Source organism: Aethalodelphis obliquidens, unplaced genomic scaffold, assembly GCF_003676395.1.
Source record: "Aethalodelphis obliquidens isolate GAN/ISIS:26980383/991018 unplaced genomic scaffold, ASM367639v1 scaffold51, whole genome shotgun sequence".
NCBI classification, from domain to species: Eukaryota; Metazoa; Chordata; class Mammalia; order Artiodactyla; family Delphinidae; genus Aethalodelphis; species Aethalodelphis obliquidens.
Genome location: NW_020837995.1, coordinates 6,627,540 through 6,652,526, shown reverse-complemented (window position 1 = coordinate 6,652,526; position 24,987 = coordinate 6,627,540). Strand labels below are relative to the sequence as shown.

At 44.4% G+C, this 24,987-nt stretch overlaps 1 long non-coding RNA gene across 1 annotated transcript in view; it reads left to right on the top strand.

The window, feature by feature from the left end:
* Positions 1-24,175, top strand: part of LOC113607992 (uncharacterized) — a 665,100-nt gene extending 640,925 nt beyond the window's left edge. Inside the window, exon 7 of the long non-coding RNA XR_003428175.1 lies at positions 24,082-24,175. This is a non-coding gene — a long non-coding RNA (uncharacterized LOC113607992). The remainder of the gene's footprint in view (positions 1-24,081) is intronic.
* The last annotated feature ends 812 nt before the right edge of the window (positions 24,176-24,987 follow it).

Sequence of the window (24,987 nt, the reverse complement as noted above, 5' to 3'; positions counted from 1 at the left end):
AGCTTTTGCACAGCAAAGAAAAACATAAACAAGAAGAAAAGACAACCCTCCGAATGGGAGAAAATATATGCAAATGAAGCAACTGACAAAGGATTAATCTCCAAAATTTACAAGCAGCTCATGCAGCTCAGTATCAAAAAAACAAACAACCCAATCCAAAAATGGGCAAAAGACCTAAATAAACATTTCTCCAAAGAAGATATACAGACTGCCAACAAACACATGAAAGAATGTTCAACATCGTTAATCATTAGAGAAATGCAAATCAAAACTACAATGAGGTATCACCTCACACCAGTCAGAATGGCCATCATCAAAAAATCTACAAACAATAAATGCTGGAGAGGGTGGGGAGAAAAGGGAACCCTCTTGCACTGTTGGTGGGAATGTAAACTGATACAGCCACTATGGAGAACAGTACAGAGGTTCCTTAAAAAAGTAAATATAGAACTACCATATGACCCAGCAATCCCACTACTGGGCATATACCCTGAGAAAACCATAATTCAAAAAGAGCCATGTACCACAATGTTCATTGCAGCACTATTTACAATAGCCAGGACATGGAAGCAACCTAAGTGTCCATTGACAGATGAATGCATAAAGAAGATGTGGCACATATATACAATGGAATATTACTCAGCCATAAAAAGAAACGAAATTGAGTTATTTGTAGTGAAGTGGATGGACCTAGAGTCTGTCATACAGAGTGAAGTCAGTCAGAAAGAGAAAAACAAATACCGTATGCTAACACATATATATGGAGTCTAAAAAAAGAAAAAAAAAGTTTCTGAAGAACCTAGGGGCAGGACAGGAATAAAGATGCAGACGTAGAGAATGGACTTGAGGACATGGGGAGGGGGAAGGTTAAGCTGGGACAAAGTGAGAGAGTGGCATGGACATATATACACTACCAAATGTAAAACAGAGAGCTAGTGGGAAGCAGCCGCATAGCACAGGGAGATCAGCTGGGTGCTTTGTGACCACCTAGAGGGGTGGGATAGGGAGGGTGGGAGGGAGACGCAAGAGGGAGGAGATATTGGGATATATGTATATGTATACAGCAGAAACTAACACACCCTTGTAAAGCAATTATACTCCAAAAAAGATGTTAAAAACAATATGCAGATTCTGATTCCACAGTTCTAGGCGGGCAGGGGGTGCTGAGAGACTGCATTGATAACATGCTCCCAGGTGCTGCTGCTGGTCCTTGAGACACACTTTAAGGAGCAAGGCCATTAATAATAATAATAATAATAATAATAATAATAATAATAAACAGGACTAAACCACCTTCAAATCAAAGTCATTGCTACTTTTTACTTTATAATCCATGTAATAAGCAAAATTTATAATGAGACTGGTAATGAAAAGTTTCGTTGGATCACCAATAGTCCTAAGACTAGCACCATATGTGCACTCCCGTTTCAAGTTGCAACTTCTTTGGATTCATTTCCTATCCGTGGGAAGCTAAAGAGAAAATAACAGTGGTTTGAGTTTCAGCACACAGATTTTTTTTCCAATGCGAATAGTCAGAAACCTCAGGCTGACGTTTCCTTTCTAAGGGTCGTGAAACCCAACAGATCTGTCAGGCTCTGCTGTGGAATGACTTAACTCACAGCTGTTTACAAAAAGGAGCCCCCATGTCTTAGTGGACTGGCCACGTGATATGCTCTCTGGAGTCATGTAAGTGGGCTAAGTGGCCTCAAGAGGGCCCTGCAGCCCTACGGCCCAAGTCCATAACTCTGCACTGGCCCCCCCTGGAACAGCCCCAACTGGCTTTCCAAGGGAACGTCCCATTTGTAGTGGACAGGAGTGAGGTTCTGGAGCTCCCCAGGCTCTGGTTTGAATCTCTGCTCTTCCACTGAGTGGCTCTGTGACCTAGGACAAGTCATGTCACTTGCTTTAAGCCTTGGGTTCCTACATATCTTCTGTAAAAAAGGAAACAGAAGAGATTATAGGCAAAGTGTTTGGTTAGCACAGTGCATGGCACATTAGTAACATTAAACCCTAACTGTTATTGTGTCGGGTTCTCCTCCATCTCTAAGTTAAATGGAAATACTAGCCTTGATGTCCCTTACAGAGAAAAGCTGAATCACTGCATTCAAGTACAGCACATGCTGTCCTCTGTCCTGGCTTGGGTTCTAGCCTATGTGAAGGACAGCAATCTGTGGCCGCAAAGAAATACAGTAATAGCTACGTCATATCTGCACATACTAAGAAATCATATCAGGCTTGAACGCAAACAAAATCCAACAGGTTTTTCTCCTACTTCATGGAAAAGGAAGTTTGTCTTGTGACCAGAGCTACTTCCTTATAAGGCCAAGGAAGAGAGAACTAAGGACAGCTTGAGTTACCCTGTGCATCTTTTATAGGAGCAGAGACTTACAGTGTGATGCTATTAGTGGGGTCTGCAAATGTCAGGAGAGAGTAGCCAATGAAAAGAAAAGTGCGATAGGTTTTTAATATGGATGAAAAGCTGCCTGCTCTCTCCTAAGCAAGTGAGGAACAAGAGAAGCAAGGAATTCAACCCGATTTACAGGGAATCTCTGGAATAAACGGGTAAACGGGAGACGTGATGTTTTTCAGACCATGTTTCAGTGCACAACCTACCAGTATCGAGGCTGGCTTCTGGAGGGCGATTTGTGACTTGTTTCAGCAAAGAGATGATTAAAATGTAAAAAATAGCAGATAACCCTTGAAATGCCAGTGTCAGCCTCAAAGAACAGCTTCCAGAGACGAGGAGTGGGTGGACTTCCAGAGACACAGATTCAGAATCTAACTTTAGCCTGAACTTTCCAAAGCTGCTCAGCAGTACCGGGGGAAAGATTTAGTGTGAAGGCAGCTAAGAATAGCAGCTCAAATCAGACTGTGGAATTAGATGAGTTTCAATCAACCACATGTCCCCCCAGTCTCTTACCTCCTCCCAGCCTCAGTGGGACATGAATACCCATAGCACTGGAGAGTTAGGGCTATAAGAGATGAGGCTCAGACCCAGAAGAATGACGATAAGAGCTGACATTTATCGAGTGATTAAGACTTGCAGGCCTTATGCTAAGTGCTTCCCAGAGATTGATTCATTTAATACTCACCCCCGAACTAGATGTAGCTTCATTTTACAAATGGGCATATTTATACTTTGAGATACCAAGAAGCTAATCTAAGGTCACTCCACTGGTGAAGAGGTAGAACTTGGAAAAAGTGCTGGGAAATGGAAAGAAAAACTGAAAGAACTGGAAGATCAGGGACTTTGACAAGGAGGAGAGACCTTCAAGGACAGAAAGGGCTAGATAACAGGGACATGCATTGTCCTCTTGTTCTATGAGAAATGAATAGAGACTTCTTACACTGCAGCAAGGGGTAAGGAATTAGGTTAGATTTAAGGAAAAAAGATTCCAGATTGCAAAGCTATGTAACATAAGTATTGATTATTGAGGGACAATGAGAAGCCGGCTGAGTTAATTTAAAAAAACAAAAACACAGGGTGGTTTTGTGCTTCTCCAAGTATGTCCCACAGGACGCTAGTTCTCTAAGACATTAATAGGTATCATCAATAGGTACTCAGAAAATATTGTGCTAAATAGATTTGAACAGATTTCTCTACTGGAGGAGCTCTAAGAGCTTTGAATAGCTAATATATGTGGTGAGTCTCCAGTTGCAGAATGGAGTAGGTGGTGTTTCCCGAACTTATTTGACCAGAACCCTTTTCGTAATAGTCTTTCCTCAAATATACATGGGGAAAACCTGGGGTTTTCCAAGATTATTTAGGTATGGAACTTCCTGGAAGCTGGGAACTGGCCTTGCCAGTTGGACTGGCATGGACTATACTAAAAGTATAGTCCGTGCACGCTGTCATTGGTACGGGCATCATTTAGGAGCTAGTGAGAAATGTGGAATCTTCACCCCACCCCAGACCTACAGAATCAGAACCAGCCTTTTAACAATGTGCCCTCATGATTTATCTGCAGAAGCTCAAAATTTCTTCACGTCTCAGGATTTAGCTAACATTAGCTGTCTGCGGCATAAAAAAACCTCCCCCAAATTTACTGTGTCTTGAAACACTAATGATTTATTTCTCATGATTCCGTAGGTTGACTTGGCTTAGTTGGTAGATTCTGCTTCAAGTGGCGTGGGCTGCTTTCACGGACTGGACTGCAAGGTCCAAGTTTTCGCTCATATATCTGGTGCCTCAGTGCTCTTCCCTGGGGCTTCTCTACATGGATAGATCAGGCTTTCTCAAAGCATTGAATTCTCAGGGTATTGGCCTTCTTACATGGAAGCTGGCTTCCAAAAAGGAAGAAAAAGATGCTGCCAATTCTATTAGGGCCTGGGCTTAAAAGTCCCAGGATATCACTTCTGCTGCATTCTACTTATTAGTCAAAACAAATCATGAGACTGATTAGATTCAAGGAGTGGGGAAATGGTTTCCACCTCTTGATGAGTGAAGTGGCATGTATATACAAGGAGAGAAGGAATTGGTGGTGGCCATCTTTGGAGACCATCATACTGCCCCTCTTGGGTGATATTAGATGCTGTGCATGAGCCCTGCCTAAAACTAAGTGCTTGAAAAGTGTGCTAATGTGTGTCCTGGACTGGCCCTTCCTCCAAGGTCAACAGACACTTCAACCCACTTTACAAAGGAAAGGTATGTCCCATCCACAGAGCATGTCAATACGAGGGGAGGGGTGGGAGAATGGATTAAGTCTCATCATTTATCAACACCAACCAAAACTATTTATTCTGGACTTACTATGTTCCAGGAGCTTATACCTGCATATATATCAGCGTACCGTGCAGCTACAAGCCTACTCTCTGAAGCTTCCAGTCTAGTGTTAGGAAACAGTCGATAAATTAGTAAATCATTAACTAAATACAATAATTTTAGGAAGCAATAAGGACTATAAAGAAGATAAAATAGGGCAATATAATTGTGAGAGACTTCCGAAGTTCATTTAGATAGGAGGTCAGAGAAGGTCTCAGAGTGGGTGTGTCATTAAGCTGAGACCAGAAGTTTGGGAAGGAAGCAGCCGTTCAAAGAAATGAGGTCAGAGTGGCTAAGGATGCAAGTGCAAAGGCCCTGAGGCAGGGACATGCTCTACGTGCTCAAGGGACAGAAGAAAGGCCATTGTGCCTGGAGCACATTCCATAAGGGAAAGGGAGCCCTAGCTGAGGCTGGAGAGGTGTATGAAGGCCAAGGCTTCAAAGGGCTCTGTACACAGAGTAGGAATATAAGAACCAGACCAGAGTAAGAATGTGACGTGCTCACATTATATCCTAAATGCAGTGGAAAGCCACTGGACAGTTTCATGCAGTAGGTGACGCAACTTGATTTGCATTTTTACAAGGAGGTTCTGGCTGCTGTGTGAGAAACAGATTGGAGAGAAGAGCAGAAGCAGGGAGACAGGTTTAGGAGGCTAATGTGGCAATCTGGGTGAGAGGAAATGGCAGTTAGCACTCGGTGGGCTCTTAGTGCTGCAGGGCCCTGTGGAGCGGCCCTGCCCTTGCTATCCTCCTAGCATCAGGGAAGTACAGCCAGTCATCCTCCCAGCCCCTGTGGTTCCACTCCAAACAAATACATCCTAATTGAAGCCTTCACAGGGTAGACTATTGCCCTGGATGTCTGTCTTTTTAGAATAAAATTTTCCTGGAGGTTCTTTTATACCTAGAAATAGGTATTGTGAGACATTCCATTTCCTTCCTTAATCTTCCAGCGTCCTGACCCTAAACCCCAATTGGTCCAATTGATTAGAAATCAATTAAAAACTTAATAAATGACCTTTGGTCATCACAAGCTTATCTTTCTACTCTGTTGGGTAGAAGTTGTAACAAACAGCCCAGGTAAACTACATGACAAGGAGAGAGGCCTGGAGAACAGAAGGATCTAGCAAAACATAGCTTATTTCTGCCTTCGTTTCTTTCCCCCAAATCCTTTTTCAAAGTTCACAGCTAAGAGGAAAACAAGTAGATTGGGGGCTCAGTGCTAATGCCCACTTGCTCAAGCATTGGTAAGAGAAAAGGGACTCAGTTCCAGAGCTTGGAATGACAGTTGTGTTTTTGTAAGACTGTATTCCAGAAGCGGTTCCTTATAAACTAAGGCAACAGCGTTGATGGTAAGCTGGGCTGATAAGGGGAGGGGGGAGGGAGAGAGAAGGGAGACAAGGAGAAAAGATGGTTAAATAAAGAAGGAAAAAACAGTGATAATAGAATGTGAAAAGAAAGTGGTGAGGTCAGGATCGCCGAATCTCAAACCAGAAGTACAAACTCAGTTTTCCAGCCCCTTCTGAAAATATAGAGACTGAGGCAAAGTGGCACAAGTGAGACCAGAACCCAGCCCTTCTGATTCTCAGAACTTTTCCTCCTCCACATTGTGATTTTGAGGATTTTGTGAAAGTCTCCACATAGAACTAAGTGCAACAGAGCACCTCGCACTGTGTGGAACTCCGTAAATATTTAATGACGCTGAGCCAGGTAGTGATAAGTGCAATCATATCAGCATTAGCACAAATGTTTCCTCAGGTCCCTGAGTAGTTTTCAATAAGGAAAAGTCAACGACAAGGGCAACAGCCGGGGTATACAGCCAGGTAAAGATCTGTTGTTTATTTTTAGTTTGGAATTCCTCTCTGCTTCAGAGTTCATTTTCCATAGGGTTTCCTCCCTAGTAGCTGCTGTGTGCAGTTGGCTGTTGGGAAAAGAGGGAGACTTCTAAAGGAAAAGAAAGAATGATTCTCAGCCGCTCAGGGCTAATGGCATGGGCACCAGTCTAACCAGGGGCAGCTCCTTGCTGAGGAGCTGGAATCCCAAAGAGGAAGATGTCTGGCATAGGGCGTTCTATAAAATTTTGATGAGCAAATAAACACCCCTGACTCCTGTTCCATCTCTCAGCTCTCCTGGGCACAGAGGAAAGGTTTAAGCGTACAAAAGGAGAAGAAGAAAAAGGGAAAAATGAAAGAATAATGTGTCGGTTCCTCTATTGCCTTTATGTCCTTTATGATTGCCTCTATTCCTTTATTGCCTTTATGTCCCACTCAAAGGAGATCTATTTGAAAGTTAGGAGTGTCCCTCCTAAAACTGTTATTTAAACATCCAAGAACTGTTAGTTAAGCACCCAGTGGGCGACTGAAGGTGAGGTCCAGCTGTAATGCGGGGGCCACCTGCGAAGTAGCAGGCGTTAGATGAGTTAAGCCAAAGGCGAAACACAAGTAAGAGCCACTCCACATCTCCTGAGATCAAGGGATTCAAGGCCAGTAGTGAGCTAAGGGCACCTGGAGATTTAAGAAGTGCTGGCCTCGGTGGAGAAGCGGGGGAGGAACCAGTAAGGAGGATCCTTAATTCCAGGTGGAGATGGGAGGGAAGGGAGCTCTGCACTGCAGTCCAAACACTGACCAGAGCACAGTCTCTGACACCTTGACCCATACAAGAAGGAGAGTGAAGGCTTAAAGGAGAAGAAGAAAAGTCAGTGAGTCACAATTTGTTTTTATACTGAGAGGTGGACACTCAGACATCCAAGCAAACAGGAGGAAAGGAAACCCACTTTTTTGGTACACAGAGCTATCCAAAAACTCACTTCTGACCCCTTTAAAATGAGGGTGTTCATCTAATGGGAAACTCTGCAAAGGCAGGGATGTGGCTGTACCTCCTTAGCACTAACATCTGTTAAGACCACATAGTCCTCTTGGTAATATATCACTTCTGTGAGATAATAAGTTCCTTGAGGGCAGGCCTCACATCTGTTTCATCTCTGCATCTTTCAGCGTGGAGCTCAGGGGTTTGTACATAGAAGCACTCTGTCTGTTGAATGACGGATCATGGAGGAAGGCTGTTTCCATAGGCTCTCTAAGAAGTCTCTCATCTTTCCCCATCTAATCCATACTTTACTCCAAAGCCAGGTTAACCTTCATAACACACAATTCTGTGCATGTCATATCTGTCCTCAGAACTGTCCATGGTTCCCTGGTACACACAGTTACAACAAGTTCACTGTCCCTGGCTGATGTGCCTGCCCACTCTAGCATGCCAGCCTTGTCTCACCCCATTCCCCTTTAAACCCTCTGCTTTCCACCCTCCACCTGCACCAATCCCTAATTCCCCAACACTCTCCATGCCTTTATTCACATCTGCCATCTGCCTGGAATCACAGCAGGAGGAGGGTCAGACTAGAGGTCTGGACACCTGGCTTGAAATCCCACCTCTGCTAGTTCACTAGCTGTGTGATCTAAGGCAATTTCTTTTAAACCACTGAGTCTCATTTCTCCACCTTTAAAATGAGAGATCTTATTAACTTTGCAGAGTTGTTGTAAACTGAGCTAAAACTAGATAACATTTGTGAAAGCAGCAGGCATAGTAGGTGCCCAACACGTTTGTTCTTCCTCTTTATGACCCTTCAGTTCTGAACACAAATGACAGCTCCTTGCTATAGGCAGAAGAGCCTCTCCCTCCCTGGCCTGAGCAAGCAGTTACGGAGGATATTCATGTCACAGTGAGGGAGGTGTCATCTCCAGGTCAGACACATCCTCCTTGGAAGCAAACAGGCTGGCAGATGACATAGCTATGTGTCCTCAGACATAGAAACCTGGAGCCATGGTGCTAGAAAGTCTTTACAGGCTATCTAACCAGATCTCCTGATTTATAAATAAGGAAACTGAAGCCCAGCGAGGAGCTGAGCCTGGCCTCCTACCTTTTCTCTTTACTCTTCACCGTGCTGTGAACACGGGCCAATCCTCCTGAACCAGCCAGATGTACAGGAACGCCCTGGGGCTGAGCCTGGGACTGAAATCACAGGCCAAAGAACTTCCTAGCAAGTGTGTAGCCCATTGCCTTATTGCAGACAGGCAGTCACTGTCCACTCACCCAACATTTATTGGACGCCTACAAAGTGTCGGGTCCACACCTGTGAGGGGGATATTAAGATGCCTGAGACAGACACCATCCCTCCCTTAAGATTCCCAGCCTAGCCAGAGAGGAGTCACGTGTTCAAATAATCCCCATGCACTGTGGGAACTGCGTCCACCTGGCAGTAGGAGCACCTAAGGACTGGGCCATGCTCCCTGGGAGAGCAGAAAAATCTTCACAAAGGAGACAGATGAGTTGGACCTTGAAGAAAAAGCAGCTCGCTAAGGGTACTGATGTTGGGCAGGGCGTTCCCACTCGGTCATTTATTTTCACTGTGCAAACAAGTCCAATAGCACATGCTGGAGGGGGGGCTGTACACCCGTGTCCACTGGTGACTGTTCTCGTCACAACAGAAGATCTGGCTCCATGAAGGGCAGCCCAGGACTCTCCCAAGCTGTACCAGGGTCAGGGATGTTTTTGAGCCAAATGCCAGTTACCCAATATTTCCTCTAATTTATTTGTTTTACTCTGATTACTTCCAAAGATCCCTTATCACCTTCTTTACTGCTGGGATTGAGGTGGGCCTACATTAGAATAACCAGAGCCTCAGATATGGAAGCCTTCATTCAGAGAAAAAGACAAAAGCAAGTGGGAAAGCTCTTCAGTGAGAAGTACGTGGGTAAACTCCGAAAAGAGAAGGCATTTTTGCACAGTGGGCTGGTTGTGTACTCCAGGAAGCAGATGCCTAGACAGAGTTAAGAGTCCAGGAGATTTACTGGAGGTAAGACCTGTGAAAGAGAAAGAGGAAAGAGGGCAGGAGTAGGTCGGGAAAGTCTTCAGACAATGATGGAGGTCTGACACCCAACAGGAAAGGAACAGAAGAGAGGATTGGGTAGAATGTTTGGGGGCAAAGATTGCTGACAGAGAAGAAATGACTGGCCCTTGTCCCCCTGAGCTCAGTCATGGCGGGGCCACCTGAGTGGTGCTTAATGGGTTCCAAAGCTGAGGCAGATCCCAAAGGAACCTGCCCTAAAAGCAATGCCTCATGGCAGGTTCTCTCCTAAAGGGAGATCTGAGCAACACATCTCCACAGCTGCCAAACGCTCGCATCATCCTGACGTAAAAGAACTTAGAGGAGAATCTACTGTCCTGATAGACGGTAGAAACTTGTTCTCCATGTGTAGGGAGTAAACCTTGATCTTAAGATAACAAAGTAACTGTAGGTTCTATTTGTTAGTTAATCACTGGTGTACCGGATAGGAAAAACTCAATCGCTACTGTTTATGGCTGGACAGTTGAGGGTAAAGCTTTGCTCCTGGAGCTCTTAGCTCTCTAGGAACCAAATTCTTTGATTAAGCAAGTCACTCAACTATCTGATCACTAAATGAAAAGAAGTATAAGTCAATGTTCTCAGCCAGATAGAGAGAGAGAATAGGGGAGAAAAAGAAGAAGAATCCATGAGACCTTGAGCACCATGAATACGGGATCCCATTTTTTTACCCCCAGTGAATGGCTTGCTGCTCCCAGTGTCTGGGATATGGAAGCCCTCAAAAAATATGGAATGAATGAATAAATGGATGAAGAGATAAATGTTACCCACCACTTCTAGATAAAACAGTTCTTTCTTACCCTTATTCCTCCCTGTGTTTAGCTTCTCAGACATATTTTGATTTTGTTTTCTATATTTTTCTTTACATGCCATGCTGCATCCATTGGGGTTCAGTGGTAGAGAACATAATCCTTTCTAACTAGTTTAAGTAGGAAGGGATTTATTAAATGCCTTATAGAATCACTGGGACGGGAAGGAACAGACTCTAGGTTGAGATGTCGGGAAAGACTCCTGAAGCACACTGCAGAACCAGCCCATCAGGGGAGCTGCTGCCTCTTCTACAACGAGGAAGCTACCTGCATCAGAACTACACCACTGCCACAGCAACCAGGAAGGCGCCAAGACCTGGAATCCTCCACTGCTGCCAGCTCCAGACCACAACACACCTGCTGCAGTATGAATGAATGCCCCACACTCTGCCTCTCATCACCCATGAAAGTAGTAGACTCTGGAAAGGCCAATTGCCCCCACATGCTTTTTGGCCCTCAGAATCAGCAGAAGCATGCCTCGTGACCCATGTCTGTCCTCCAGATCTACATGAGTGCCACTAATTGGTCAAATTTGAATCACTTCAGGAAGCCTAGCTTGCAGGGAGTTGAGAAAATGTAGTTTTTAGACTTCCAGCCTCTGCAGGATAGAAGAAAGCAGTGTGGGAGGAGGGCAGGACGAATTGATGAGCCATGTCACCATATTCTCCTTTGCTGAAACCTCAGAGAAGGCCTTATCCTCTTACCTTCTATCAATTGCAAAGTAAGCATGTTCAAGCCAATCCTAAGGTAGCATTCTAGCCTCACTTGTGAAGAGACTTAAAACAACTTTTGTGTGTTTTCTATGGACAAAGAAAAGCAGGAGTCATTGGTCTTTAGTTGTCTTCTACAAAGAGACATCATCTATGGACTTTGGCTCCCTGGATACTCCATTCAGAGTGCCATGAGGTCACTGATGTCCCTCTGTAATCATGACTTTTTGTGTGAGGTCAGATAGTTAACAGCCCTTAAAGAGTTCATAGCAACCCGAAATACAACATCTAGGTTTGACTTTGACTTGTGAAAGTCAAAGTCTTGTGACTTCTATGTCTCCATGTAGAGAGTTCTGGAGCATTCATTAAACCTTGTGGACATTACTCAGTAAAAAGGTATTTATTGAACACTTGCTGCGTGCCAAGCACCATTTGCATATGTAATCGGCATGTTGAATAATCTCACTCATAATGTATTCGGAATTGGTTTTGTCTCCCATTGTCTCTCTCTCTCTCTCTTTTTTTTTGTTGTTGTTGTTGAAGTATAGTTGATTTACAACATTGTGTTAGTTTCTGGTGTAGAGCAAAGTGATTCAGATATATACAGATATATAATTTTGCAGATTCTTTTCCATTATAGGTTATTATAAGATATTGAATATAGCTCCCTGTGCTATACAGTAGGACCTTGTTGTTTATCTATTTTATATACAGTAGTTTGTGTCTACTTATCCCAGACTCCTAATTTATCCCTTGCACCTCCTTTCCCCTTTGGTAACCATAAGTTTGTTTTCTGTGTCTGTGAGTCTGTTTCTGTTTTGTAAGTAAGTTCATTTGTATCATTTTTTTAGATTCCACATATAAGTGGTAATCACATGATATTTGTCTTTATCTGACTTACTTCACTTAACATGATAATCTCTAGGTCCATCCATGTTGCTGCAAATGGCATTTTTTCATTCTTTTTTATGGCTGTGTAATATTCCATTGTGTATATATACCACATCTTCTTTATCCATTCATCTGTTGATGGACATTTAGGTTGTTTCCATGTCTTGGCTCTTGTAAATTGTGTTGCTATGAACATCGGGGTGTACGTATCTTTTCGAATTAGAGTTTTGTCCAGATATATGCCTAGGAGTGGGATTGCTGGATCATATGATAGTTCTATTTTTAGTTTTTTAAGGAATCTTCATACTGTTCTCCATAGTGACTGCACCAATTTACATTCCCACCAACAGTGTAGGTGTTTCCCATTGTCCCATAATGGTTCTTCAGGGGGTTAACTTTTCCTGCCCCTAGTTAAAAACCTTGGCAAGTATTGTCGCATTTTTGCTCACTCCTAGGTAATAGAACAGTATTAGAGCCACTTTAAGCCACAAAGACATTGTCACTTTGGTCATGATAATGTCCAGTCCTGTGTACTAATCAAGAGGCTGAACTCAATTTAGTATTGAATCCCCTCTCCTCCGGTCTGTCTCAGGCTGGGAGCCCACAGTGGGGGAGGAGGGTTGACACTTCAGCCTCCCACTTCATGATCTTCCTCACTCCCTCACCATCATACCTAACAGAGAGGAGGAGTGGGGAGAGCGGTGGGGATCGGGCAGGACTTCCTTGACTGGGTAGCTGTGCTCTCTGGGCCTGGCACTTGCTAGTGTTGGTGTCCCTGGGCAGGTGAACTCTTTCTCTCATGAAGTGTTTTTGTAGCTCTTCATGGGTCCCCTGCTAGGCTCATCTCCGCCGCAGCCCCTTTGACCTGGTAAATACATCTGTATTCTTGGTAGCCGCTTGCAGCTCCTTCCTCATCCCCTGGGCATTGGGCAGTGCATCTCTGGCCCCTTTTGATGGAGTTTCTCCTCTCCTCTCAAGACAGGACCTCTTTTGGACAGGAGCCAAGATGGCTCCATCTCATCTCTCTCCCAAGTGGCCTTCATCTAGTCCACAGGACATGGGGTGACATTTACGGCAGGCTTGCCCTGAAAAGTCCTTGATCTGGCTGAGGGGGTTGGGAGACGTGAAGTGCATCCTCAGGGTTATTTCTTCCATAAACCTACAGAGGGTGTGCAGGTGGCACATTCTGTTCCTTACTCTGACAGCTGGTAATTATCAAGTTGGCGCCTCAGTCAAAACAGAGGCAAGAACGGTCCCATCGTAACATCCTGTAACACATGCTTTCTAATGTCCCTTCACAGAGATGTGCCGCTCCCTTTTACGGAGAGTTCCTCAGCAATAGAAATCATGCTTGCGTTGTTCTTCTCTCCCCCACACACGCTTCAAGAGCCATCTCATCTCCCATTCCTTTGGTGAAGCATGAAGTCTTTCTGACTGTTTAATGTTTCTCAATCTTTCACATGTTTCTCAACCTTTTTCACATGTCCCTTTCAAGTCTGCCTCTTGCATAAAGCCCTGATCCACCTGCATGCCCCCCAACAAAATTAACTCACTCCTTGGACTCCCTTGGGACCTTTATATACATCAATTACTACATTATGTATTGTTTTTTTCTCCTACTATTTGCCATACATAGTAGCCTGAGAACTCTTCAAGGACAGCACCCATATCTTAGCCAACTCACACTACTAGTGCCATACTTGGTCCATCAAAGACAATCAGTTCATTCATCCAACATGGGTTTATTGAGCAACCACTACAGGCACTGAGGACACCATGATGAACAAGACAGATGAGGCCTTCACCTTCATGGCACTTCAAGGAACTCATATGCCTTTGTAGCATCTCATGGAATACCCCTCAGAGGTCCCATCTGTGCTGGGCCCCTCAGAGATGTGGCCCAGTGAATGGCCCAGTGAGATTCTTCACTCCTTAACATGGAGGTCCATCACACTAATAAACAGTTGCCACAAATAACTTCTGGAGAACTCTGACTTGTTCTACTAATGTGGACTCACTCATTCAGTGACACAGTTTATTCAAAAAAGGCCTGGTGGGCTTCCCTGGTGGCGCAGTGGTTGAGAGTCCGTCTGCCGATGCAGGGGACACGGGTTCGTGCCCCGGTCCGGGAGGATCCCACATGCCGCGGAGCGGCTGGGCCCGTGAACCATGGCCCTGGAGCCTGTGCTCCGCAACGGGAGAGGCCACAACGGTGAGAAGCCCGCGTACCGCAAAAAAAAAAAAAAAAAAGAAAAAAAGGCCTGGTAAGTGTCCTGTAAGTCTAATACTGGTGACTATTTTATACTTTCTGAGAAAGGTGATGCTCCCCAGAGGAATGTTTCCTCCTCATGAGTCACCTGAGTACACACCCAGCCCAGGGCTCCCCAGCAATGACGTCAGGTCTGTGCACACAGAGAGGGAGAAAAAAAAGAGTGCTCACACAGCGAATGTTCTTGTCTTCGCTTCTAATAAGAGAGTATGGCTCACTGAAGAAGTTCTGTTGCAGTCCTTTGTGTGAGGATTGTGTGAGGTGGGGAGGACAGTAGCAGTAAGGCAGATTGTACCTGAACGTTGGAGATGAAGAGTACCTGAGTCTGAATCTGTCAGTGCTGACAAACACTACCCATCAAACTCATTGGCAACAAGAGTCTCCTCACAGAGGATGACCTAAGGTCTATAGGGCCTGGAAGGCCCTCTACTCAAAAACCATTTCTCCCCTCCCTCCACATCACAGAGCAAGAAATTTTCACCATGGGACTTCAGCTGAGGTAGGATGTCTCTAGAAGCTCTGTGTTCATATGGCCACAAAGGGCAGTGGGTATCAGACATTCCAATCATGGTTGACAATGTAAGTCCTTGGGCCCTCAATATTTTGATTCAGAGAGCAGTCACAGCCCCAAACACTATGGAATTTGCTATAGCTTTTGCTATATTTGCTGTAGGATTCATTCTGCATAGATTCAGTCTTGGCTTGACATCAAAGGACACAGGATAGGCAAGACCCGACAAGGGAAGAGTTGACAGACCGTGTCTAGACTCTGGGATAACACAGAGAAGAGCACATGGGGCAAAGTTGTGGGAGGCCAGGTCCCAGAGGAAGAGATATCTCAGAAAAGACAGACTCCACATCAGATCAGTGCACAGGTTGCTGGTTCCTGGGAAGAAGGAAGCTGGCAGGCCTGTGTTCACTGTGGAGCTATATATAGCAGAGACACATGGCCAACATTTCTGTTAACGTCGTTCTAGTTTCTCAGAAGCCTTCCTGAGCTAAGACTGCTCTATCCTCCATAAACCTTTCCTGTAGAAGAGGGTTCAGTCACACAACCAAGTCATGGGCCAGCTGAGCTGCCAACTTCCTGGAGATCATCGCCAAGCCCGAGGCTGGGCTCATGTTGGACTGAAGCGACTTTTCCAGGTGTCTTGAAGCAGCCGATCCAGAACTTCCCTGCAAAGATGAGGTGGCACTTAAGCAAACACCACTGGTCCTCTCCTCTCACTTGGGACTGGTTATGCTTTATGACACTAACAGCAGAGACTAGGAGTAGAAATGAGACCTCCTCAGAGCTAACTAGAGGTTACCTAGCTTCACCACCAGGACCAGCAGGAGTACTGCTCCACCCACCTTGCGAAAGACTGCTGCAAAAGTAGGCCAAGATGATGCTGACTCTGCAAATGTAGATGCAGAATGTAAGCATGATACTTCGCCTCAGCAGTTCTCCCTTTTGGACCTACGGCTCCTGTTTCATAGGTCTTGTTACTTCACCCACCTCCCACCCCTTAACAGAAACCATGGAGATTCCAAATCCCCTGCATATGCTCCTCCTTTTCTGGAATGTTTCCCCCTTTTGTTTCTCTATCTCGTACCTTCTAAGATTCAGCTCTAACTTTCAACCTCCTATCAAGGCATTCTTGACAACTCTGAACTCCAGAAATTCTAACTGTACTTGTAATCCTTGGGGTGGTTCTGAAATCTGGGGCAAAACAAAACTCTCTGAGGAGCTCTTTAAATATTTACCATCACCATCCTCAGACTGTCTGAACTTGAAATTTGGGGAGTCAGGATGGGAAATCTGTCTTTTTGGTTTGCGTTTGGGTTTGGGTTGGTTTGTTTTTTTATGTACCTGTAGACCCTCATTTAAGAGTCACTGGTCTCTAAAGAACCGTGTCGTATTTGACATATACTGTCATCAGGGTTTTTACTGTTTGGAGTTTGCTACCTTTTTTTTCCCTACCAATGCATCAGCTGCTCTGTCCAGGAGCAGGGCTCCCCACTCACTCACACCCACACCCACACCCACACCCACACCCACCCACACACACACACACACACAGTTCAGTGCAGTACATGGTGAAGATATAATAAATTGTTGATGCTAGATTACCACACCTGATGAGGAGAGAAGGAAATGGAATGGTGGGAAAGTGAATGATTTATATTGTCTTATATGTCTTCCTTTTGTTGTGATTCTATGAAGAACAAATCCTATACATGCCCCAGACCATGCTGTAAAGAGCTGGTCTTAAAAGGGAAGGGTTGTGGCTAAGTCCAGAGCACTGACAATGCCAAATGAAGATATAAATTAACAGGAACTCTCATTCAGTGCTGGTGGGAATGCAAAATGGTACAGCCACTTTGGGAGACAGTTTGGAAATTTCCTACAAAACTAAACATACTCTTAGCACACAATCCAGCAGTGGTACTACTTGGTGTTTACTGAAATAAGCTGAAAATTTATGGCCACACAAAAACCCAATCATGGATATTTATATCCGCTTTATTCATAATTACCAAATCTTGGAAGCAACCAAGATGCCCTTCAGTAGGTGAATGGGTAAATAAACCATGGTATGTCTGAACAATGGAATATTATTCAGTGCTAAAAAGAAATAAGATATTAAGCCATGAAAAGACATGGAGGAAGCTCAAAAGCATATTAATAAGTGAAAGAAACCGATTTGAAAAGGCTTCATACTATGTGATTCCACCTCTATGACATTTTGGAAAAAGCGAAACCATAGAGACAGTAAAAAGATCAGGGGTTGCGAGGGGTTGTGGGGAGAGAAGGATGACTAGGTGGAGCACAGAGGGTTTTTAGAGCAGTGAAACTACTCTGTATGATACTATAATGATGGATACATGTCATTATTAACTTGTCCAAACCCATAGAATGAAAAACACCAGGAGTGAACCTTAATGTAAACTCTGGACTTTGGGCGATAATGATGTGTTGACAGTGGTTCATCACTTGTAACAAATGTCCCACTTCGGAGGAGGTTGGTAATGGGGGAGGCTGTGCACGTGTGGGGTGGGAGTATATGGGAAATCTCCGTGCCTTCTCAAATTTTCTGTAAAAATAAAGTCTATTTTTAAAAAGTGAAGGAGAGGGTTAGTTGTCACCGTGCTGTGTGACAACTCATGTATTTCCATCAAGTCTCATTCTAGTAGAAGGAGGGTTATGATAAGGACACAGAGATGATGGAATCTTAGAAAAGGGAATTAAGTAAAGTCAAGCCTTAGGAGCACTGAAAAGCCATCAGAAATAGTAATAATAATGCTAATAGCTCTTCTTTTGTGAGTGCTTATCCTGTGCCAGACACTGTGCTGGGCAATTCACCTGACGGCGATACCATCCTACTTCTTTAAAGATGAGGAAATTGAGTCCTAGAGCAGTTAGGTAATTTGTCCATGTTCACAAATAACAGAGTCCAGGTTAGAACCCTAGCCTGTCAGACCCGAGAGTTGGAGTGTTTAACCAGTCTTTCCATTTCTTAGCATCATGTGGCTCTTTTCTTCTCTGCCTCGCTCAGTAGAAGAGCTCCTTCTACTTTCTCAGCTACTGGCACGTGATACAAAACGGCTGCCTCATCCCTAGAGCTTTTATAGAGACTCATATCTCTATGACTCCCGATTCAGATTCTTGAGAGTATATGACTAACCAATGAATTGGCTGCCTTTGAGTCAGGTATCTGTCCAGGAACCAATCAACTATAGCCAGGAGGGTCACCCCAGAACTATGGGTAGTATAGATAAATTGCCAGATATGTACATTATATCGGGACATCGCTATCCTTGGAAACAGAAACCTGGAGTAGGCATTGTAAATTTGCTGCTTGCCTCCTATGTAGAATCAGGCATCCCCATCGTGCTATGATGAGATTTAAAGGAGTTAATCCATGGGAAGTGTACAGTGCATTACTTTGTGCCTGGTACCGAGTAATTGCTATGAATGGCATTATTATTCAAGCTGTACTACAACCATGTTTGCTCTGGTATTCTAGTATGCTATGCCCTTGACTCCCAACTTACTTTGTTTGCCTGACCCACCTATTTCAAGAACATATGCTTCGGGTCTTCCCTGGTGGTGCAGGGGTTAAGAATCTGCCTGCCAATGCAGGGGACACGGGTTCGAGCCCTGGTCCAGGAAGATCCCACATGCCGCGGAGCACCTAAGCCCGTGCGCCCCAACTACTGAGCCTGCGCTCTAGAGCCTGCGAGCCACAACTACTGAGCCTGTGTGCCACAACTACTGAAGCCCGTGCGCCCAGAGCCAGTGCGCTGCAACAAGAGAAGCCACTGCAATGAAAAGCCCACGCACCGCAACAGAGTAGCCCCTGCTCGCCACAACTAGAGAAAGCCCACGTGCAGCAACAAAGACCCAACACAGCCAAAAATAAATAAATAACAAATAAATTTATTTTAGAAAAGCCCAAAAACATATGCTTCAACAATTGCCAAACTCAAATGTCTCTGGAAGCACATCCTCTTCCAGTGTGGGTTTGATAACACCCTTAGACAACAAAGGTGGATAATTCCCAGTCTGAAAATGTCCAGGGCTATTCTAAAGTGACCCAAACCAATGCTAGCTTTTATCTTTGGGAAGGTCTTAAAGGAAGAAAATAGAATTCACAGAAGCAATAGGCAGATATGCCAGACAGCAAATTCTGCTCCTGAAGGCATAGGTTTTGCTCCACTGGCCCATTTAACAAGGAAGTCATTCATTAATGAGCATAAATAACAGGCAAGAAGGACTGTCAGACTGAGCTTGTCCAGACAGCCAGAGTGAGTTTATGCATTTACACGATATCCCTAAGTGATGGCACCGTACCCAGCCAGGGAATTTAAGCATTTCCAGAGGATTGCTATGAACCCCAGATAGTTCTTTTAGAATCCCTGTAAACAGAGCCTTATACAAAACAGGCATTCTGACTTTTGTTGATTCTGTAAAGAGTAGATAAAGAACAGAAGGAGGCAGTGCTGCCCTGCGGGCGTCATCCAAACAAACAAGATAAGGTATTTCTCAGCCCAGGCGTAACAACAGTCACCGACTTATATTTGTGTTATTTCAAAATTTTCATTTGATTCCCAACTATTGCCCTGCAAACAAAGTAAAGCCTCTGTTCTCCAATTTTCCAGATGATAAGGTTGAGGCCAAGCAAATTACTACTATTGCCACTGCTAGTGAGAAGAACTAGAAGGACTCTAGAACCCAGGTCTCCTGACTGACCTGTCATTTCACTGCCCCATGATGTCTCCCTGTGGTGTGTGCTCATGGTGAAAACTATAGAAGGAACCTTCCAAATAGTGAAATCACCTGGCTGAGAAATGATCGGCGTGTCTTAAGATGTGTTCCTTAAATCACTATTGTGTCATTATGCTTTGAGAATATGCTTGGGAATTACTGCTTACCAAGTAGCCCATCTTGATTTATACATTAGTTTGTTAAAGGCTCGGAGCAAATGTACACAAAGAAATCTATATAATTCATATTAACCCTGTAATCCTCAAACCTATTTGACCATCAAACTCTTCTTGGGTATGTTATTTATCTATTTATTTATTTATTTTTATTTATTATTATTTTTTTTTTGCGGTACGCGGGCCTCTCACTGCTGCGGCCTCTCCCGTTGCGAAGCACAGGCTCCGGACGCACAGGCTCAGCGGCCATGGCTCACGGGCCCAGCCGCTCCGCGGCACGTGGGATCCTCCCGGACCGGGGCACAAACCCCTGTCCCCTGCATCGGCAGGCAGACCCTCAACCACTGCGCCACCAGGGAAGCCCTGTTATTTATTAATATCATACAGTGGACTATTCTTTGGAAAATGTTTTAGACTATGTTAAAAACAATCATTCAGTGACATAAGTAAATTAACTAAAAAATTATGCCTCATTCTGTTTTGCTTGATCCTCAGTTTCTTAGGCCCAAACAAATTTCTAGAAGTGATACTAATTCTAAGGAAGCTTTTTGGACATGCAGTGTGCTGTTAGGAGGCATATAAAGGGAGATGAAACTTGAAAGATTTGAAGTAGGCATTAAGAGGACTGATTAATATAGAAATAGAGTTTCTATCTCCAACTTCAAGGTGGCCTACGGAAACTCCAGGTAGCCTTCTCTCTTCATTTTTTCTCTCCCCCTACATACTTTTCGTTTATCTAAGTCAGTTTCAGAGCTGTGTGGAGTTGAGATGGTTCTTCTTTCCTTCCTCATCTTGTGGCTTTCCCCCTAAAGAGAACTTTCTTTAATCCCTGGGAAAATTGTCTTTCTGGAGATCAGCATCTTCTATGAAGATGAAAGCAACCACCCTGTGGTTGCTGGGAACAATGATGGCAGCATTAAGGAGAAAGGGACTGTTCATTAAGCAACCAACATCCACTGCACAGAGTGAGCCTTTCATTATTAAACTACTTTCTCACACCTTCTTATCAGTGGTCGGAGCTCCCCAGTTATCTACCAAAGCAACTTCCCTTGAAAGAATTAATTTTGAGACTGCTTGGCCCTACCTCTTTTACATCCGGATTAAATTCATTGATCCAAGTTGCCAATTTACTGAACACATTTCCCACTTGGGGAAACGCACGAGCTTCCTCGCCTGTGGCCATTCCCAAAAGCAGTCATATTTTAAGATGTTTTTTCTAGTCTTTGTCCTCACCTGGGGCCGAGGGAGGGTTTAGGAGACTGGCCACTTTCTGTAACGTGTTTTCCTTCTCACGTGATCCAACATGGCCTAGTGCTCCCAGAACTTTTCTCCGACTCATGTTCTCATCTCTAAGGTTTCTTCTGTACCATCAGAGCGGTTCTTCCAGGAAACAGCCTCAGTGTTTAAGACAACGTGCCCCAGAGGGCAGCCCCTTCTCTGGCCCACAGGCTGCAGACATCACTTCCTCAGTAGTCCAACCTGCCCTCCAGAAACAGGGAATGTATTCCTTCTAAGAGGGCTTCTCAAGAGTGAGATGAGTTAGCGCCTTCCTGAGTGCCCGCTGGGAGATGGAGAGAGGATTCCCAGCCACCACTGCACCTTCCATGCCTCCACTATCTCCAGGGCCCTGAAGTCGATGTTCCCCAGCAAGACAGTGCGCTCCTGCATGGTTCCTCCTGGGGAGCCGGCTGACTGAGGGCTGCCCCCTCCATCGTTTGGCTGATACTTTACGGCCAACCCTGAGCACTGCTGAGTCACACTTCTGGGAAGTCCAGCCTGTTACCATGTCTTTTATCTCTCTCTCGCTTGCTCAGAGCGAGAGCAAAGTTAACTTGCTAGACATTACAGAGTGAAGGATGCTTTCTTGCAGAATTTAACCACCCAGAGCAGAAAAAAGCACCCCTACTCAAATGACTCCCCTTCTCAGCTGCTTGTAATGCCCTTTTTACCATTTATATCACTCTACCTAGATTAGAAATGACACTTCTCTTCAAGGTTAAGGTAACACTTTTACCTAATAGTTATTTAAATAATAACAAAATCAAACATATATGTGAAATGTACATAACTGCTTTATAAATATTAATGTTTATATTTCATAAATACAATATTAATAAACTCACATGACAATGTTATGAGATAGGTACTCTTATTATGTCCATTTTACAGACTAGAAAACTGAGGGAGAGAAAGGTAAAGTAAATTCCCTATTCAGCTAGTGTAGTGAGTGGCAGAGCTGGTGTTACCTTTTCCTCCCGGAATCTGTGTCCTGGTGTCCCCCTCATGGAGATGAAGGGAAAGAGCAGGGCTGGGAAGCTGAGATGCCACCTAGAAATGGAGCATGAACCTGGTTGGGAGCTACCCTGCCTCCTCCCCCTGCATTCTCAGTAGGGTAAAATGGGCTGCTGGGTTCTGTTGTGCTCAGGGCCAGTAGGGACTGAGTCCAGGAGGGTCCAGTGGATGGAAAATTACTAAGAGGAGACATCAAAGGTAGGGGTATTCTTGCTAAACTGGTCTAACAAGATTCTTACCTGGGAAGGCAGGCCAAAGACTTAGACATCAAAGATGGGGGATGAGGCACTTGATCAGATATCAAGGGTAGGGGGGGCGTTCTTGCTTAACTGACTCAGCAGGATTCTTGCTAAAATTGCACCAAATAGGCCCAAGACAGGACAAGGTCAACACTTCGTGAAAGGGGCTCAGAGAGAGATACCTGATGAAAGTTTGGTCAAAGAGAGAGTCTTTGTCAACACACACACACACAAACACACACGCACACACGCACACACCAGGTTTGCCCCCCTGCATTCCCCCTAGTGCTACTTCTTTTCTAAGAAATTGGGCTAAGTTAGGGATCAGAAGACTTGAGTTCTAATCAAGACTCGAGTTCCGCCTTGTTCTCCCTCTTCATCCTTGAGCTCTTTTTCACGAACTCCCTGAGAAGGTCCTGGGTGGTGGGGGAAAGCAAGACAGAACCACCTCCTGGGGTCCAGTCACTAGCACTAGGTCTCAGTGGCCGGGTCAAGTGGACAAGAGGCAGGAGAGTCAGAGCAAGTACCAGTTTCAAGGAGAACTTAATGCTCATTTTAACTGGTTTTCAACTACATAATAATGTAGCAAGAGGGGATTTCCTGCCATGATTTCAAAGGATGTTTAGCATCCCTGCAGGTTTAAGCACAAAGCAGGGTCAAGAAAAACAGCAAAAAACTTTGAAATGAGCAAAAAGATTATCGAGTATCCTTTCAGTGAAATGCAAGATATTGTCTGGAGGACCCTCCCAGGATTGTCTGATTCATTAGCGGTCTGTGCCTTTCTCGGTCTTCAACAATTTTGCAACTCTGTAGAGACAGACTTTAACTCATGGAGAGCTGAGAGCGATGCAAATGATTCCTGTTCATGAAAAACCAAACGAATTTTGTCCTGTGAAAAATAAAACTGATTTCCACCCTGTGGGACAGGCTGTTTTTTCATCTAGCAGCAATGTAAACCAGCATTTCTGATTGCCTATATAAAGAACTGGACTTCAGCTTTGCCTTTGAGCTAGTTGTAATAGCTTACTAGTTCTCTCAATATTCATGAGTGAATATTTGATGTGTATTCAATTTGTATGAGAGTCACTTTTTTTTTTTTTTTTTTTTTTTTTTTTACGCGGACCTCTCACTGTTGTGGCCTCTCCCGTTGCGGAGCACAGGGTCCGGACGCGCAGGCTCAGTGGCCATGGCTCACGGGCCCAGCCGCTCCGCGGCATGTGGGATCTTCCCGGACCAGGGCACGAACCTGTGTCCCCTGCACTGGCAGACGGACTCTCAACCACTGCGCCACCAGGGAAGCCCAAGAGTCACAATTTTACCTTTTAAAAAGAATTATTCTCTGACAATAGAGATTCCACAATTTGATAGCTAGCAATAAAAATCCTTTCTTACTCTTCTAGGGTGTGACCTTAAGATTAGACCAGATGCCAGATCATGCTGACGCTCAAAAAGAGGCAGCTTTAAAAGGAAATAAAGTTTTAAAAGGTTCCTTGCAAGGGGACTAGGACTTAATTATTTTTGCATTAAAGTATAGTTGATTTACAGTGTTGTGTTAATTTCTGCTGTATAGCAAAGTGACTCAGTTATACATACATTCTTTTTTATATTCTTTTCCATTATGGTTTATCTCAGAATATTGAATATAGTTCCCTGTGCTATACAGTAGGACCTTGTTGTTTATTCATTCTATATGTAATAGTTTGCATCTGCTAATCCCAAACTCCCAACCCATCCCTCCCCCACCCTGAGGACTAGGACTCATAAAGCATCTTTAATTCATTGGCAGAGACTTCCTGGAGCATTGAGATGCACCTGGGCCAACCGGAAAATATCAACTCGCAGTATCAGTGCAAAGAAAGGACATGAGAGGTATGTCTGCCAGTACACCATGTGTACGCTAGACCCACACTAAGGGGGCCTGGACAGAATCTTCTTAAAGAGAGGGATGCAAAAACCTAGATGAAGAGACCAAGAGAGAGTTCTAACTTGTGTTACTTAAGTTAGTTAAGAATTGGGGTTTCTTGGGGCTTCCCTGGTGGCACAGTGGTTGAGAGTCAGCCTGCCAATGCAGGGGACACAGGTTCATGCCCCGGTCCGGGAAGATCCCACATGCCGCAGGAGCGGCTGAGCCCGTGAGCCATGGCCACTGAGCCTGTGCGTCCGGAGCCTGTGCTCCACGGCAGGAGAGGCCACAACAGTGAGAGGCCCGTGTACCGCAAGAAAAAAAAAAAAGAATTGGGGTTTCTTTAGTTTATTTTTATAGCCCCACTTACCTATTCTTGCTTTAATTGCCTGTGCTTTTGGTGTCATGTATAAGAAATCATTGTCAAGATCAGTGGAATATTATTCAGTTTTTTCAACGAAGGAAATCCTGCCACATGGTGACAACATGGATGAACCTGGAAGACGTTATACTAAGTGAAATAAGTCAGTCACAGCAGGACAAATACAGCATGATTCCACTTATATGAAGTGTCTGAAATCGTCATAGAAACAGAGTAAAATGGTTGCCAGGGACTAGGGGGGAGGGAAAATAGGTTTACTGTACAGTGGGTATAAAGTTTCAGTTATACAAGATAAGTTCTAGAGATCCACTATGCCTGTAGTCAGCAATGTTGTACTGTACACTTACAAATTTTGTTAAGAGGGTAGATCTCATGTTAAGTGTTCTTACCACAATCAATCAATAAAA